This window comes from Neofelis nebulosa, chromosome 11 (assembly GCF_028018385.1).
Source record: "Neofelis nebulosa isolate mNeoNeb1 chromosome 11, mNeoNeb1.pri, whole genome shotgun sequence".
Classification (NCBI taxonomy): Eukaryota; Metazoa; Chordata; class Mammalia; order Carnivora; family Felidae; genus Neofelis; species Neofelis nebulosa.
Genome location: NC_080792.1, coordinates 31,813,795 through 31,828,603, shown reverse-complemented (window position 1 = coordinate 31,828,603; position 14,809 = coordinate 31,813,795). Strand labels below are relative to the sequence as shown.

At 39.5% G+C, this 14,809-nt stretch overlaps 1 pseudogene; it reads right to left on the bottom strand.

Moving 5' to 3' along the window:
• Positions 1–13,402: 13,402 nt before the first annotated feature.
• LOC131490155 (pre-mRNA-splicing regulator WTAP-like) lies at positions 13,403–14,057 on the bottom strand (annotated as a pseudogene).
• Positions 14,058–14,809: the final 752 nt, after the last annotated feature.

Sequence of the window (14,809 nt, the reverse complement as noted above, 5' to 3'; positions counted from 1 at the left end):
TCACGGACCGCGAGATCATGACCTGAGCTGAAGTCGGCGCCTTAACCGACTGAGCCACCCAGGCGCCCCTGTAAAACTTTAATTTAAAAAAAAATTGTTTTTAATGTTCATTTGTTTTTGACAGAGAGAGAGAGAGAGAGAGAGAGAGCATGAGCGGGGGGGGGGGGGGGGGGCAGAGAGAGAGGGAGACACAGAATCCAAAGCAGGCTCCAGGCTCTGAGCTGTCAGCACAGAGCCTGATGCAGGGCTCGAACCCACGAGCTGTGAGATCATGACCTGAGCTGAAGTCGGATGCTCAACCAACTGAGCCACCCAGGCGCCCTTAAAATTTTTTTTTAAAGTTTATTTATTTTCAGAGAGACCAAGAGTGAGAGTGGGAGGGGCAGAGAGAGAGGGAGAAAGAGAAACAGAAGTATGCTCTGCACACTGTCAGCATGGAGACAGATGTGGGGTTCAATCTCATAAACCATGAGATCATGACCTGAGTTGAAATCATGTCTGCTGCTTAACCAACTGAGCCATTCAGGGACCCCTTATACAGGTAAAACTTTTAATAAGGGCACCAAAATGATTTGTTGAAGTTATTATTACTTTGTTTCTGGTGTAAACAATGGACCTTTTGAGAAAAAATCAGGGAGACCAATTAGTAATTTTGGAGGCAATTATAGTGGTTTGCATTAAGGTTTTATTTACTTATTTATTTTAATATTTTATTTAGTTTTGAGAGAGCGACAGAGACAGAGCGTGAGTAGGGGAGGAGCAGAGAGAGGGAGACACAGAATCCAAAACAGGATTCCAGTCTCTGAGCTGTTAGCACACAGCCTGCTGCAGGGCTTAAACCCATGAACCGTTTGATCATGACCTGAGCCAATGTCAGACGCTCAACCAACCAAGCCACCCAGGAGCCCCTGCATTAAGGTTTTAAAAATGGCTACAGGGACAAGTGAATGAGTTTGGAGTTCGGTTTGGAGGAAGAATGGATAGAACTTACTGATAGAATACCAGGATAAAGACTGGCCCCAGGTTTTTTGCATGAACAATGGGATGAATGGGGTCACTTGCAAGGATTAAGTACAAGTGACAGAAGAAGAAAGGGGATTTTGGGGGTAGTTATGAGGATGAATTTTCAGTTTGGACACTTTGAGAAAGCTGTGAGATAGTCAACTGTGGAAGCCAATTGAAGCACAGCTTGTGACAGCTGCAGAAAAGGATTGGGGGATATTAATCTCCAGTTTTCTGTTAGTAAATGGTATTCAAAGGATAAAAATTTATGAAGTGAAAGTGATCAAAAATGCTCAGAACAGGCTTCAAAAAGAACAAATTTAAAGGACTCAAGCTCCCTGGTTTCAAAACTTACCACAAAGCTATAGTAATCAAGACAGTATGGTATTGGCACAGGATAGACATATAGATCGATGGAATATATTTGAGAATACAGAAATAAATCATTAATTTATGCTCAGTTGATTTTTTTTTTACCTTATTTATTTTGAGAGAGGGAGAGTGTGAGCAAGGGAGGGTCAGAGAGAGACAGAGAGAGAGAGAGATTCCCAAGCAGGCTCTGTGCTGTCAGTGCAGAGCCTGACATGGGGCTTGAAACCATGAACCATGAGATCACGACCTGAGTTGAAATCAGGAGTCAGATGCTCAACTGACTGAGCCACCCAAGTGCCCCAATGGTCAATTTATTTTTTACAAGAAAATCCAATTGTGGTAAGGACTGGTTTTCAACAAATGATGCTGTGACGGTTGGATAGCCTTATGCAAAAGGATAAGGTTGTAGCTGTTTACCTCACATTATACACAAAAACTAACACAAAATGGATCATAAGCCTTAATGTAAGAGCTAAATCTACCTAAAATGGTTAGGAAAAAAAAAAAAACATAGGAAATCTTTGTGACCTTGGATTAGACTATGGCTTTTTAGCTATGATGCCAAAACCATAAGCAACAAAAGAAAAAATAAATTGCACTAAATCAAAATTAAAAACTTTTGTGCTTGGGAGAAAATATTTGCAAGTCATATATTTGATGATGGCCTTGTATCTAGAATATATAAAGAACACTTATAATTCGGCAATAAAAAGACAAATAATTAAAAAATGAGAGAATATCTGAATAGATATTTCTCCAAAGAGTATGTATATACAAATGGCCAATAAGCACATGAAAAGATGCTCAACATTATTGGGGTGCCTGGGTGGCTCAGTTGGTAAAGCATCTGACTTCGGCTCAGGTCATGATCTCATAGTTTGTGAGTTTGAGCCCCATGTTGGGCTCTGTGCTCATAGCTCAGAGGCTGGATCCTGCTTCAGATTCTGTGTCTCCTCTCTCTGCCGCTCCCCTGCTCATGCCCTCTCTCTGTCTCAAAAATAAATAAACATTTTAAAAAATTAAAAAAAAAAAAGAAAAGATGCTCAACATTATTAGTCATTGAGGATGTGCCCCTTCATACCCACTAGGATAGCTATAATAATAAAGACAGACAATAACAGTTGTTGATGAGGATGTAGAAATATTGGAACCCTCATACACTGTTGAGATTGTATAATAGTTCAGGAAGCTTTGGAATGCAGTTTTGCAGTTCCTTAAAATGTTGCACAGGGTTACCATATGACCTAGAAATTCTACTCCTAGCTATGTTGAGATAAATGAAAATATACATCCACATAAAAATTGTATACAAGTGATCATAACAGCATTATTGATGACAGCCAAAAAGTAGAAACAACCCAAATACCTGTCGACTGATGAATGGATAAATCACTGTAGTATATACTACAGTGGACATTATCCATCAGTAAAAAAGAATGAAATTTTGATACATGCTATAATGTAGATAAACCTTGAGAACATGCTAGGTGAAAGAAGCCAGCCATGAAGGCCACATATTGTATGGTTCCATTTATATGAAATATTCAGAGTAGGCAGATCTCTAGAGGCTAGGAAGTTGAGTATGAGGAAACAACCACTGTATTTGGTAAAGCAGCATTATCTTTATTTCCTATTAGACTCTAAGTTCTTTGAAGGCAGGTTGATAAGACCATCAGTTTGTATGGGACAGAGCCAGCTGGGGAGGGTTGTAGAGTGAATGGCAGGTGAAGGACTGGAAACTAGAATGGCAGGTGAAGGACTGTCTCCACTAGAAACAATAAGTGGAGACAATTGACAGAGCTGGTAGGTGAAGGGGCAGATGGAAGAGGATATAGGGCAAAGGGATGTTTTTCTTTTTAAAAGCACAGAACTAGGGGCGCCTGGGTGGCGCAGTCGGTTAAGCGTCCGACTTCAGCCAGGTCACGATCTCGCGGTCTGTGAGTTCGAGCCCCGCGTCAGGCTCTGGGCTGATGGCTCGGAGCCTGGAGCCTGTTTCCGATTCTGTGTCTCCCTCTCTCTCTGCCCCTCCCCCGTTCATGCTCTGTCTCTCTCTGTCCCAAAAGTAAATTAAAAAAAAGTTGAAAAAAAATAAAATAAAATAAAAGCACAGAACTAGATAATGGAGCCATAAGAGGATGGTTATGAATTGAAAGAAGGAAGGCTGATAATGGAGAGAGGGCTGTAACTAAAAGAGTAAAGTTTGCAAGAAGGTGACAAGGCTTGACATCCAGAGCCAAGTGGAGAACTTTGTTTTAGATGGCAAGAGAGTGATTTTTCCACTGTCAGGGGCAAAAGGTGGGGCAGGAGAAAGATATAAGAAGGTTGATACAGGGGCATCTGGGTGGCTCAGTTGGCTGAGTATCTGACTCTTGATTTTGGCTCAGGTCATGACCTCATGGTTTGTGGGATTGAGCTCATTTCAGGCTCTGCACTATGACAGCATCAGCCTGCTTGGGGTTCTCTGTCTCCCTCTGTCTCTGCCCCTGCCCTATTCTCTCTCTTTCTCTTAAAGTAAATAAATAAAATTAAAAAAAAAAAAGAATGGAACTCTAGTTAATTTTTTTAAAAGAAGGTTGATACATAGGAAGGAGTTTTAATTTGAATTTTTAATTCCACAGTATAAAAATGGTAGGAAAGGTTATTAGTTGAGAGTGATAGGATACTGTGGGAGGTTTGATGAAAGAGATTATATTTAGAAATGTCATCATCTCACATTATTACAATTTTGTACGTGTATGTGTGTGTGTGTGTTGAGAAGTTGTAACATACTCTCTTAGTAACTTCCAAATATACAATATTTTTAACTATAGACATCATTCTATACACTGCATTCCTAGAACTTAGGCTTCTTATAACTGGAAGTTTGTATCTTTTGACTAACTTCATGGGTTCCCTCACCTCTGGCAACTCCCTAGATTTAGGAGTTCATTTTTTTTTTTTTTTTAGATCCCACATATAAGTGAGATCATACAGTAGTATTTTTCTGACTTATTTCACTTAGCATAATCCCTGCCATGTCCATCCGTGTAGTTGCAGATGTTAAGATTTCCGTCTTTTTATGGCTGAATGATATTCCAGTGTGTGTGTGTGTGTGTGTGTGTGTGTGTGTGTGTGTGTGTGTGTTGCATTTTCTTTATACTGTTATCCATCCATGGTCATGTAAGTTGTTCCATGTCTTGGCTGTTGTAAATGATGCTGCAGTAAACCTAGGGTGAGGATGTCTCTGTGAGAGAGTGATTTCATTTGGTTTGGATATATACCCAAAAATAGAATTGCTGGATCATATTCTTTGTTCTATTTTTAATTTTTTGAGGGACCTCCATGCTGTTTTTCATAGCGGCTGCACCAGTTTACATTCTTACCGCAAAGATTTCCTTGTGCACAAAGATTTTTCTTCCTCCACATCCTTGCCAGAACTGTCTCTTTTCTTTTAGATAATAGCCTTTGTAAAAGATAGGAGGTGATATCTCATTGTGGTTTTGGTTTGCATTTCCCTGATGATGAGTGATGTTGAGCATTTTTTAATGTGTCCATTGGCTATCTGGATCTCTTCTTTGGAGAAATGTCTGTTCAGATCTCTTGTCCTTTTTCAAATCAGATTATTATTATTATTTTTTTTTGCTATTGTATGAGCTATTAATATATTTTCTGTATTAATCCCTTAATCAGATTAATTGCCAGTTGTATTATTTGTCTAATATCATTAATAAACATTAAGGATTATTAATTAATTGTGTTAATCAGATATGTGGTTTGTAAACATTTTCTCCCATTCTGTAGGTTGCCTCTTTATTTTCTTAATCATTTCTTTTCCTGTGCAGAAGGCCTTCAGTTTGTTGTAGTCCCACATTTGTTTTTGCTTGTGTTCCTTGCGCTTTTGGCCATATCCAAAAAAAATCACTGCCAAGACCAAAGTCAAGGAGCTTTTTCCCTGTGTTTTCTTCGAGGAGTTTTATGGCTTCAGATTTTAAGTTTAATTCTTTAATCCATTCCTAGTTAATTTTTATAAGTGGTATAGATAGGGGTCCAATTTTATTCTTTTGCATGTGAACATCCAGTTTTCCCAGCATCATTTATTGACTAGACTGTCTTTTCGCCATTGAGTATTCTTGACTCTCTTGTCAAATATTAGTTGAGGGTATATGCATGGGTTTATTTCTGGGCCCCCAATTCTGTTCAATTGATTTAAGTGTTTTTATGCCACTACCATAGTTTTTTTGATTATCATAGCTTTGTACTATAGTTTGAAATCAGGAAGTATGATGCCTCTAGCTTTGTTCTTTCTTAAGATTGCTTTAGCTACTCAAGGTCTTTGGTGGCTCCATATGAATTTTAAGATTGTTTCCTATTTCTGTGAAAAATGCTGTTGGACTTCTGATACGAAGTACATGGAATGTGTAGATGGCTTTGGACAGCATGGGTAGTTTAACAACATTAATTCTTCCAGTACTTGAAAACACAGCGTATCTTTGTATTTATTTGTGTCTTCTTCAGTTTTTCTTATGAATGTCTTACAGTTCTCAGTACAGATCTTCTACCTCTTTAGTTAAATTTATTTTTAATTGCTTTGTTGTTTTTGATGCTATTGTAAATTAGATTGTTTTATTTCTTTTTCAGATAATTTGTTGTTAGTGTGTAGAAACATGATTGATTTCTGCATGTTGAGTTTGTGCCCTGCAACGTAACTGAATTTGCTTGTTAGCTCCAATGGCTTTTTGGTGGAGTCTTTAGGATTTTTTTTTACATATAAGATCATGTTTTCTGTAAATAGAGACAGTTTTATTTCTTCCATTCCATTTCAGATTCTTCTAATTTCTTTCTCTTGCTTGATTGCTTTGGCTAGGATGATTACCCCAGTAAATAATTGACAGTGTTCTTGGCCCATTTCAAGATTGTGATAATGAAATAAAGTGAAGAGAGTTGTGTAATTTCTCCTTTTCTGACAATATTCAGCTGCAAGAGTGGGAAAACTAGATTGTTGGGGGTGTCCAGAGCTTGGGTTTGACCCCACTAAAGTAAAGAAGACACAGCAGAGTAAGAGAATTCAGGATTTTTTTCAGGAAATTCTTGAATTTGATGAGGCATGTAATCTACACTCCTCAAAGAATGGGATGTGAAGAATGGAGAGGGAGAAGATTGTGAAAGTGGCGGAGTCAGTGCATTGGAGGTCTGTAGGAGATTTAAAATGTGGTGGGCATGGGTGAGCAGGTGAGATAGAAAGGTAGGTGGTGACAGTCACCAAGTGACAGTTGAAGCCAAGATTTTGTAGATAATGGAATTTCTGATGTTGACATAGTCTTTGCAGAATGGGAAACTGTGAGTGTATAGCTAAGAAAGAGTTGAGAAAAAAAGTAAGGGGTATTCAGTTGAGAGGCCTGGGCTTTGGATGGGCCATCTCAGTGCATATAGAAGAGAGTGAGAAGGATGGTCCCCTAACTACTCATAGTGGTGATGGGCTGCTCTCTCCAAATCTGCTTTATGGTGACACCTCAGTGTGGTTTGAATAGAGAGCAACTTGCAGCATCTGCCTAAAGAAAATTGGTGTCACCCATGTGCATATTGGAAATATTTTTTGGTGGTCAAATCTAAGTGTGTACCAAGGACCTTTATGTACTTTCATTTAAAACTTAGAAAACCTTAAAAAAAAAAAACAAACTTAGAAAACCTTAAAGATTTTCTTTGTGGGACCGTTTTCATAATCCATAGGTGAGAAGGGACATTTTATTATTCTGTGGTCCTCTCTAATTCTATGTTTTTCCAACTTATTCACTTGGTAGTTTCTTTGTCCTTGCATGCTTAGTGTCAGGAATGTGTGAGCACTGCAGGTTCTGTTCCATACATTCTAGCACTGGCCCTCCCAGAGCTCTTGGTATGACAGACTGTATGGTACTACAGTATGTGATGCCTCGTTATATATCGTGTGCATAATTCTCTTGTGTTGGTTAAGTTTGTGGTTTGTGCATAAATAAATGATTATGACTCACCATTAGGAACTGAAGGTAAGTTAAATTCTTTTGTAGTGTTGACATCACCACACCTGCCCAGATTCATTATACATATTACTTTTGTAGTTATTTTCTTAGCATTGTCTGGTTTGATTTATATGATTTCTTTGCCTTCCAGACTTTGACATTTCACTGAAAGATGGTGAACTGGGAATGTCTTGGAATGGAAACCCTTGATGGTCTTGTTTTAGGATATGTGCCACTGAAGTATTCAGGGTTGAAGGATTTCTAAAATCTGGTGTCAGGAACTTATTACTGGAAGCTACTTTTCCTGATTCCAAATCAGGGCCATTGAGCAAATTCCCAAACTCTTCTCTTGGGATATGCAAGTTGCTTAGGAAAGGAGACTCAGGTTCTTTCAGCTTGGCATGTAGGGACAGTCTGAAAGCTGCCTCTGATGATCAAATATTCCCTCTTCTTTTTCAAACATTTTTAATTGTACTTCAGTCCTCCTGTAGTTTAGTGTTCAACCAGGGTAGCCAGCCCTCTTCAATATTTCAGCCAATCAGATAGCAGCTCTGCTCAGGGTCCCAGCCAGTGCATTTTCTTGGCACATATAGAATTGAGCTTAACAATGAAATGCCAACTCATTCTCTATTTAGCTTCTCTAATGACCTCATTTTGCAACCTCATTCCTACCCATTCTCCTAAAAAGGAAATGGGTTATAAATGTGGTTGCATACATGGTACTCCTGTTCCTACATCCTAATTTCCTTTTGGACTTCAAAACAAAAGTTCACATTATGCCTTGTAGGAACTCATGATAGAAAGGACTGTCGTCTAACCCTCCCTGTTCTCACAGTTTTCCTAAAGCGAACTGGCGTGGAATTTTCCACTTCTGCATGTTTCCGCTCAGTTGAGAAAGCTTAGTGGTGAACTAAAAATGAATGTTGCCATTGAAATGTATCATGTTATGAAAGCATTTCCATACAGATCTATATATATAGAATTTTTCTCACCTTATTGGTGGGATTTTACATTTTTAAAAATCACAAGTACTTTGGATCTTGAGAATAAAGCAAATACCAGGGTAAACATTTTTGCTCATGTTAGTTCTAACTTTGAATCTTCAACTTCTTTACATGTGAACTGAGGTTTCCACCATTTTCAATGAAATGCAGGGTAGAAGGTTTCTTGTTAGGGAAAATATCTAAAAAGTGCTATGTTCCTTTTATAAGATTTTATAAAATGGCAGTGGTTTGAAACAGCAAAAAATACATCTTTGTAACTCATAATTGTAGTGCCTAAAATCATAAAATGCTTAGAAATCACAGAGTTTAAACTCTGGAAACTGAGGCCCAGAAAGATCAACTAAGTGAGTCCTTTGAGTCACAGGGGAATGTGTGTGGGGCTGAGACCATGTGTTGAATTCCCAGTCTGCAAACGAGCTCCTCCTTCCCGTGGGGAGGCACCTGCATGGCCTTCCCTGTGCTACTTGGTTCACTGAAGATGGATGAGATCCCATTTTCTCTTCTATCAAATGAAGGGGGTTGAATTAAAATTATATGATTCTGCCTGGCTAGAAAACAAGATGATTGTAGTCTCTGAATTTAGATAAGAAGGAATCCAAGTGGCAGGGGAAGAATGTGCTAAATGGGGTTTTTGACACCATCACAAATTTCAGTCACGTTTTCCTCTTCAAAATAACAATACAAAAATTCTTTGCATTTTTGTAACATTCTGTGTAGCTCTAGGGGACCTCCCAGTTATGGTTCATAGCATCCACAGCAACAGAGGTGGCTGTGTGACTTGCGCCTGCCCTAGTCATAGTACCCATGCATGTTATATACAGATGGGACTTTATGCGCTGTCACTGGGAGAGTCAGTTAAGAACCCTTTGCTGTGGGGTTACCAGCTGGGATGGTGTTAGCCTGGAGCTCTCTGTGGATCTTCCCAACCTTCCAACCCCAACCCTAGCTCCCAGCCCCCTGGTACAAAGGAAATATGACAGGAGAGAAAAGGGGCAAATGAGAGGACATGAGGGGCAGAGGCAAATGTAGTCATTTGAATCCTAGCCTTATCTATGCTCAAAGTGTCTTCCTGATCTTCCCAATTACATGAAGTAAGGAATTACTCTTTTTTTTTTTTTTTTGCTTAAGCCGATTTGAATTGGTTTTCTATCACCTTTATCTGTAAGACTCCTGACTAATGCAATTACCTATACCCAATAGGGGAATTGAAACTGGGTCAGGAAAAAGCTTCAAAGTAAATCCCAAGGATACTGGGTAATAGTGGATGATCCTTAGTTATTTTCATTTACTCATTCATTTACTGAGCACTTTCCATAAGCAAAGCACCCTAACTTAGGGGAGGGAAACTGAGAACAGGGTAAAAAATGAAACCAGAGAGCAAGTCAGAACATGATAAGGCCAACATACCAACCTCAAGACCTATGGTTTGTGGAAGCAGGGAGTCAAAATCAACTGAAAAATCTGGAGGATGTCTTTTAGACAAGGTGAGGACCCCCTGGGACACTGAAGTTCCAGATGATTTGGGCTGAAAGCAGTTTGGTTGAAATGAAGATTTGGTGTGGAAACAAAAAAAAAGAATGCCTTTTTGGCAAGGATTTTCTAGTATTGGTAACTGTGGTGCACTATGGGGTAATTTAATAACTTTTTAAGCATTTTCTTTCTGCTTAGAATTTGTGTAGTTTTCTTCTTTATTTTTGCTTTTAAAAAAAGTCTTTCTTACTTAATACCATCTGTAATGAAGAAATTTGGTATAATAATTGTCAGCCAGTGATGGATTTGTTAAATAAAGTAGGTTATAAAACATAATGGATGGCACGTTCCTATTTTTGAATAAAATAATACATGTGCATATAGAAAGATTTATAAGGGGATATATGCCAGTGTATTATCAGCAGGTGACTCTGGGCAGGTGGGTATCATGAATATTCTTTATATTATTTTGCCTGTCTGTATTTTCTGGCATTTTTGGAGTATGCATGCCTAATTTTTGCACTAGGAAAATAATAAGAAAAACTTAAGAATTAAAAATATAAAAACAGAAGAAACTTGAACACGACCAGCAATGGCAAGAAGGAAGGGCTGGATTAATAGGAGGTAAATGACATCTGGACAGAAAGTAGAAATGGCACAAGCAGAGATCTGGGACTGGGGGGCAGGCAGCTTATACTAGGAGTTTAGGAGAAAGGGAATGCGATGAGGAAGAGAGCTTTTTCTGTTGTACCTGCTTTGTGTCATCAGTATTTCAAATTGCAAGGTGAATATTGTTTTGAAGGAAATTTCAAATAAGGATATATCAGTAAAAAGGCACTGCCTTGGGCTTAGAAAGTAAAATGACTGAGAAGTCAAATAAAAAGGTATATATAAATATCAGATATATACGATATATATGTATGCTTTTTATTTTTTTTTAAATTTAAAAAAAATTTTTTTTAACGTTTATTTATTTTTGAGACAGAGAGACAGAGCATGAACGGGAGAGGGTCAGAGAGAGGGAGACACAGAATCTGAAACAGGCTCCAGGCTCTGAGCCGTCAGCACAGAGCCTGACGCGGGGCTCGAACTCACGGACCGCGAGATCATGGCCCGAGCCGAAGACGGCTGCTCAACCAACTGAGCCACCCAGGCACCCCTATGTATGCTTTTTAAAGTCTATTTCAGGGGCGCCTGGGTGGCGCAGTCGGTTAAGCGTCCGACTTCAGCCAGGTCACGATCTCGCGGTCCGTGAGTTCGAGCCCCGCGTCAGGCTCTGGGCTGATGGCTCAGAGCCTGGAGCCTGTTTCCGCTTCTGTGCCTCCCTCTCTCTCTGCCCCTCCCCCGTTCATGCTCTGTCTCTCTCTGTCCCAAAAATAAATAAAAAACGTTGAAAAAAAAAATTTAAAAAAAATTAAAAAAAAAAAAAAAAAAAAAGTCTATTTCAGGGGCGCCTGGGTGGCTCAGTCAGTTAAGCAGCCAACTTCGGCTCAGGTCATGATCTCACGGTCCGTGAGTTTGAGCCCTGCGTCGGGCTCTGTGCTGACAGCTCAGAGCCTGGAGCCTGTTTCAGATTCTGTGTCTCCTTCTCTCTGACCCAACCCCGTTCATGCTCTGTCTCTCTGTGTCTCAAAAATAAATAAACGTTAAAAAAAAAAAATTTAAAGTCTATTTCAACATCTATAGTTGTTTTGGACCTTGAATGTGTTGATGAGGGGTTAGCACACATGTGGCAGGTAAGATACAATGACTTAATAAAGTTTGTAAGGAGAGGTTATAAGCTAAGGTGGATGTTATCTCTTGGATAGAAGCCCCTGCCTTTGCCCCTTTGCTGTTGACTTTGAGAAAAATTCAAAACACACTGACAATGTGAAACAAATAATTCAGAATGAAAGAATGTGAAAACAGAAGCAACAATGAAAAGGGAGGAGGGACTGCCAGGGATTCATTAGGACAACAGATATCAATCTCCATGTCTCCAGGAACTTGAAAAATTAGTTGGGTTACTGGAGAAGAAGCATTTCTCTTTGAATTTGACTGATGGAAAGGATCAAAAGGCAGGAGTTAGAAATAGGTTTGTGAATCTAAATAAGCTACTTAATGTTGCTGAATACAGGAAAAAAAACATAGATATATATTTTGAGCTTGCTTCTTAGAATGTTCAAATATACAAAAAAGACAAATTAGCAGCAACAACTTTCTATAGACTGAATCAGAACAAGCTAACAGTGATGGGAAGAAATGAAGTCTTGGCAATAAAGTTCTCTGTGGAAGATTTAAAAAAACAAGGAAATAAAGCTTACAACATTGGAACAGCCTTTTAAATGAATATCCTTTACAACTGGTAATTATGTGAACTTTGTTCCAAAATCTGTGAATTATTTGATGACAATATTTCATAGAGAGTTTTCTTTGGGGTCATTTCTCTATTCCTGGGTTAGGGATAACATAGGAGTACTTACCTGAAGAGAAGACAAAATTTGAGATTCAGAAGTTTTTTTGTTTTTGTTTTTTTAATATTTGTGTATTTTTGAGAGAGCATGAGTGAGGGAGGGACAGAGAGAGGGGGAGACAGAGGATCCAAAGCTGGCTCTGCACTGACAGCACTGAGCCTTATGTGGGGCTTGAACCCACAAACCGTGAGATCATGACCTGAGCTGAAGTTGGACGCTCAACTGACTGACCCACCCAGGCACCCCTGAGATACGGATTATTATTATTATTTTTTTTAATTTAATTTTATTTTTTTTACTTCAAGGCATATTTCATTTAATGTCAAGAGTGTAATACAAAAGGCCCAAATGCAATGAAGGAAACATTCCCCCATGAACACCAACAACAGTGCTCTTTCAACATGTGCCTATTGAATGGAATGGGGATTTAATTTCACTACTAAAAAAGATAACGCAGTGAGTCTCATCACAGCCAATATCCTATACAATCTAGTAGTGAAATGAACGTTCATAATGCTTCAAACAGTCTCAACCTGAATACCACACCTTTATGTTTGTACAGTCCTCCATAAGATTACAGCACTAACAAGCGTTCAAAGAATAAGCCACTGATTAAAACCACATTGGTTTAAGGCTCAATCAGGTAATATAGAGCCCCAAACTAAATGGTTAAATATATGAACTACTTGTACTGACATCTATTATTTGATTCTCTCACAGCTATTAAGTTGGTTCTTAGTGAATGAAACTCTTTAAAGGCAAAATTCACCTCATTTGAGTTTTGACCCAGAAGTTCAACAACAGTCACGAAGTCCACAGTCTTATTGGCAAAACTGACATACAGTGTCTCTAAGTCACTTTGCTCAAGGTTAAGAGCGATGCATATTCCACTTTTACGTTTTACTGGAAGTTTACATGTTCAATTCATGATTTTAAATCTCTAGGTTTTCATTCCTCCAAACGGTCTGAATATACAGTGTGCCACAGACTTAAGACTTCTGCTTCTCCCTCTATTTTCTTCAAACAGAAACATTTCTCAAGTGTCTACGTGTTGTAGAAGGGAAAGTTTTCGGAGGTGGCCACTTCTTCGGAATAGTCTGATGCCATCAGGCCTCTGAAGCTAGGGGAGGGGGAAGAGAAAAAAGCTGAAACACAGGGTTCATCTGGTAAATTTTACAATAACAATTACAAGCAGAATAGTATACAAATGTGGCTTTTTTTTGGCTCAAAAAGTCTGAGTCTTGGTGTGGCAACAAGTACGTGGCTGCCCCACCACAGCTTTCTCGCAGTGGGACTGTCCGGGAAGTCTTGACTGGGGACTATGATTTGTTTACCTATCAGGTGTATACTTCCAGGCACTCAGTTCATTTTGGGCTTGTTCCAGTTTGTCTTTAGTCTGTTCCAGTTCACCTTTCATTTTTAGGAGAAACAAGTTGATCGCTGGGTCTGCCGTCGTTGGTCTCAGTTGGGCAACGCTAGGCTGCTGGACTTGCTTGAGGTACGGGATTTGAGTAGTACACTCTTGTGTCTCTTGCTCCTTGGTAGCTAGTGTCATTACGAGGATGTTTTCCCTGCGGGCAGACTCTTGTTATTGCTTTAGTTTTTCTTCAGACTCCCTTAACCCAGTTACATCATTAGAATGAAGATCTATGTATTTGTCCTCCAGAGCTTGGACGTGTGCTTCATATTGTTTCCATCTTAGAATTAACTCATCTCATGCCATAACTTTAAAGTCTGTTTTGCTCAGTCGAACCTTTTTTGGGAAGAGGTTCCTCGTTGGTCATCTTGAATCTTCTCCAGACGGAGGCTGTGCAGGTGCTGCCCAGTCACACAGGCCAAGGTGACACTGCTGGCTCACTGCCCAGGCAACCAGACCGTGCTGTCGCTGGCCCCCATGCTCCTCCTCTGGCCACAGCCCTGGCATTCCCCTTTATTTGCGGGTCTCGCTTGAGATTAAGTTTTAAGTGAAGGATCTATGATATCAGACTACTAAATGAGAAGATACAATATTTCTTTGTAGTAACATGGTCATGAGAAAGTTAAGTTAGTGAGTTAACAAGATTGGATGGGATCCCAGAACCTTTTCCTGTGACTGCTTCCTACCTCTTCATTTTCCATGACTCAAATTTAAGTCCAAGCTCTTGCATTTGTACCATTATTAGGGATACAGTGTATGTCCCACCCATTTGTCCTCTTCAGACAGTTATCTGAGGTGTTGTTTTTGTTAGGGGTTACCTATGGTCAGGCCCCACTCAGTGCAGCCCAGCAGATCCAGTTCTTGGCTGGCTGCCCAGAGACTTTGGTCCCTCACTTTGCAACAAATGACCTCCATGCCGCTGACAAGAATGCTCCTGCTGGAACACCCATTGTCATACATACTCTTGAGTACTTGAGTACTTGTCCAGATTAAACTGCTGCTGTTTGCTGGCTGTCAGGGGTTATTAATGCCCAGGTAGCAGGGTTTCCTGTTTCTCTTCTCTCTAAAGTAGATCCGGAGTTTCAGCTATAGTATTTCAGATCACCTTACGGAGTCCTC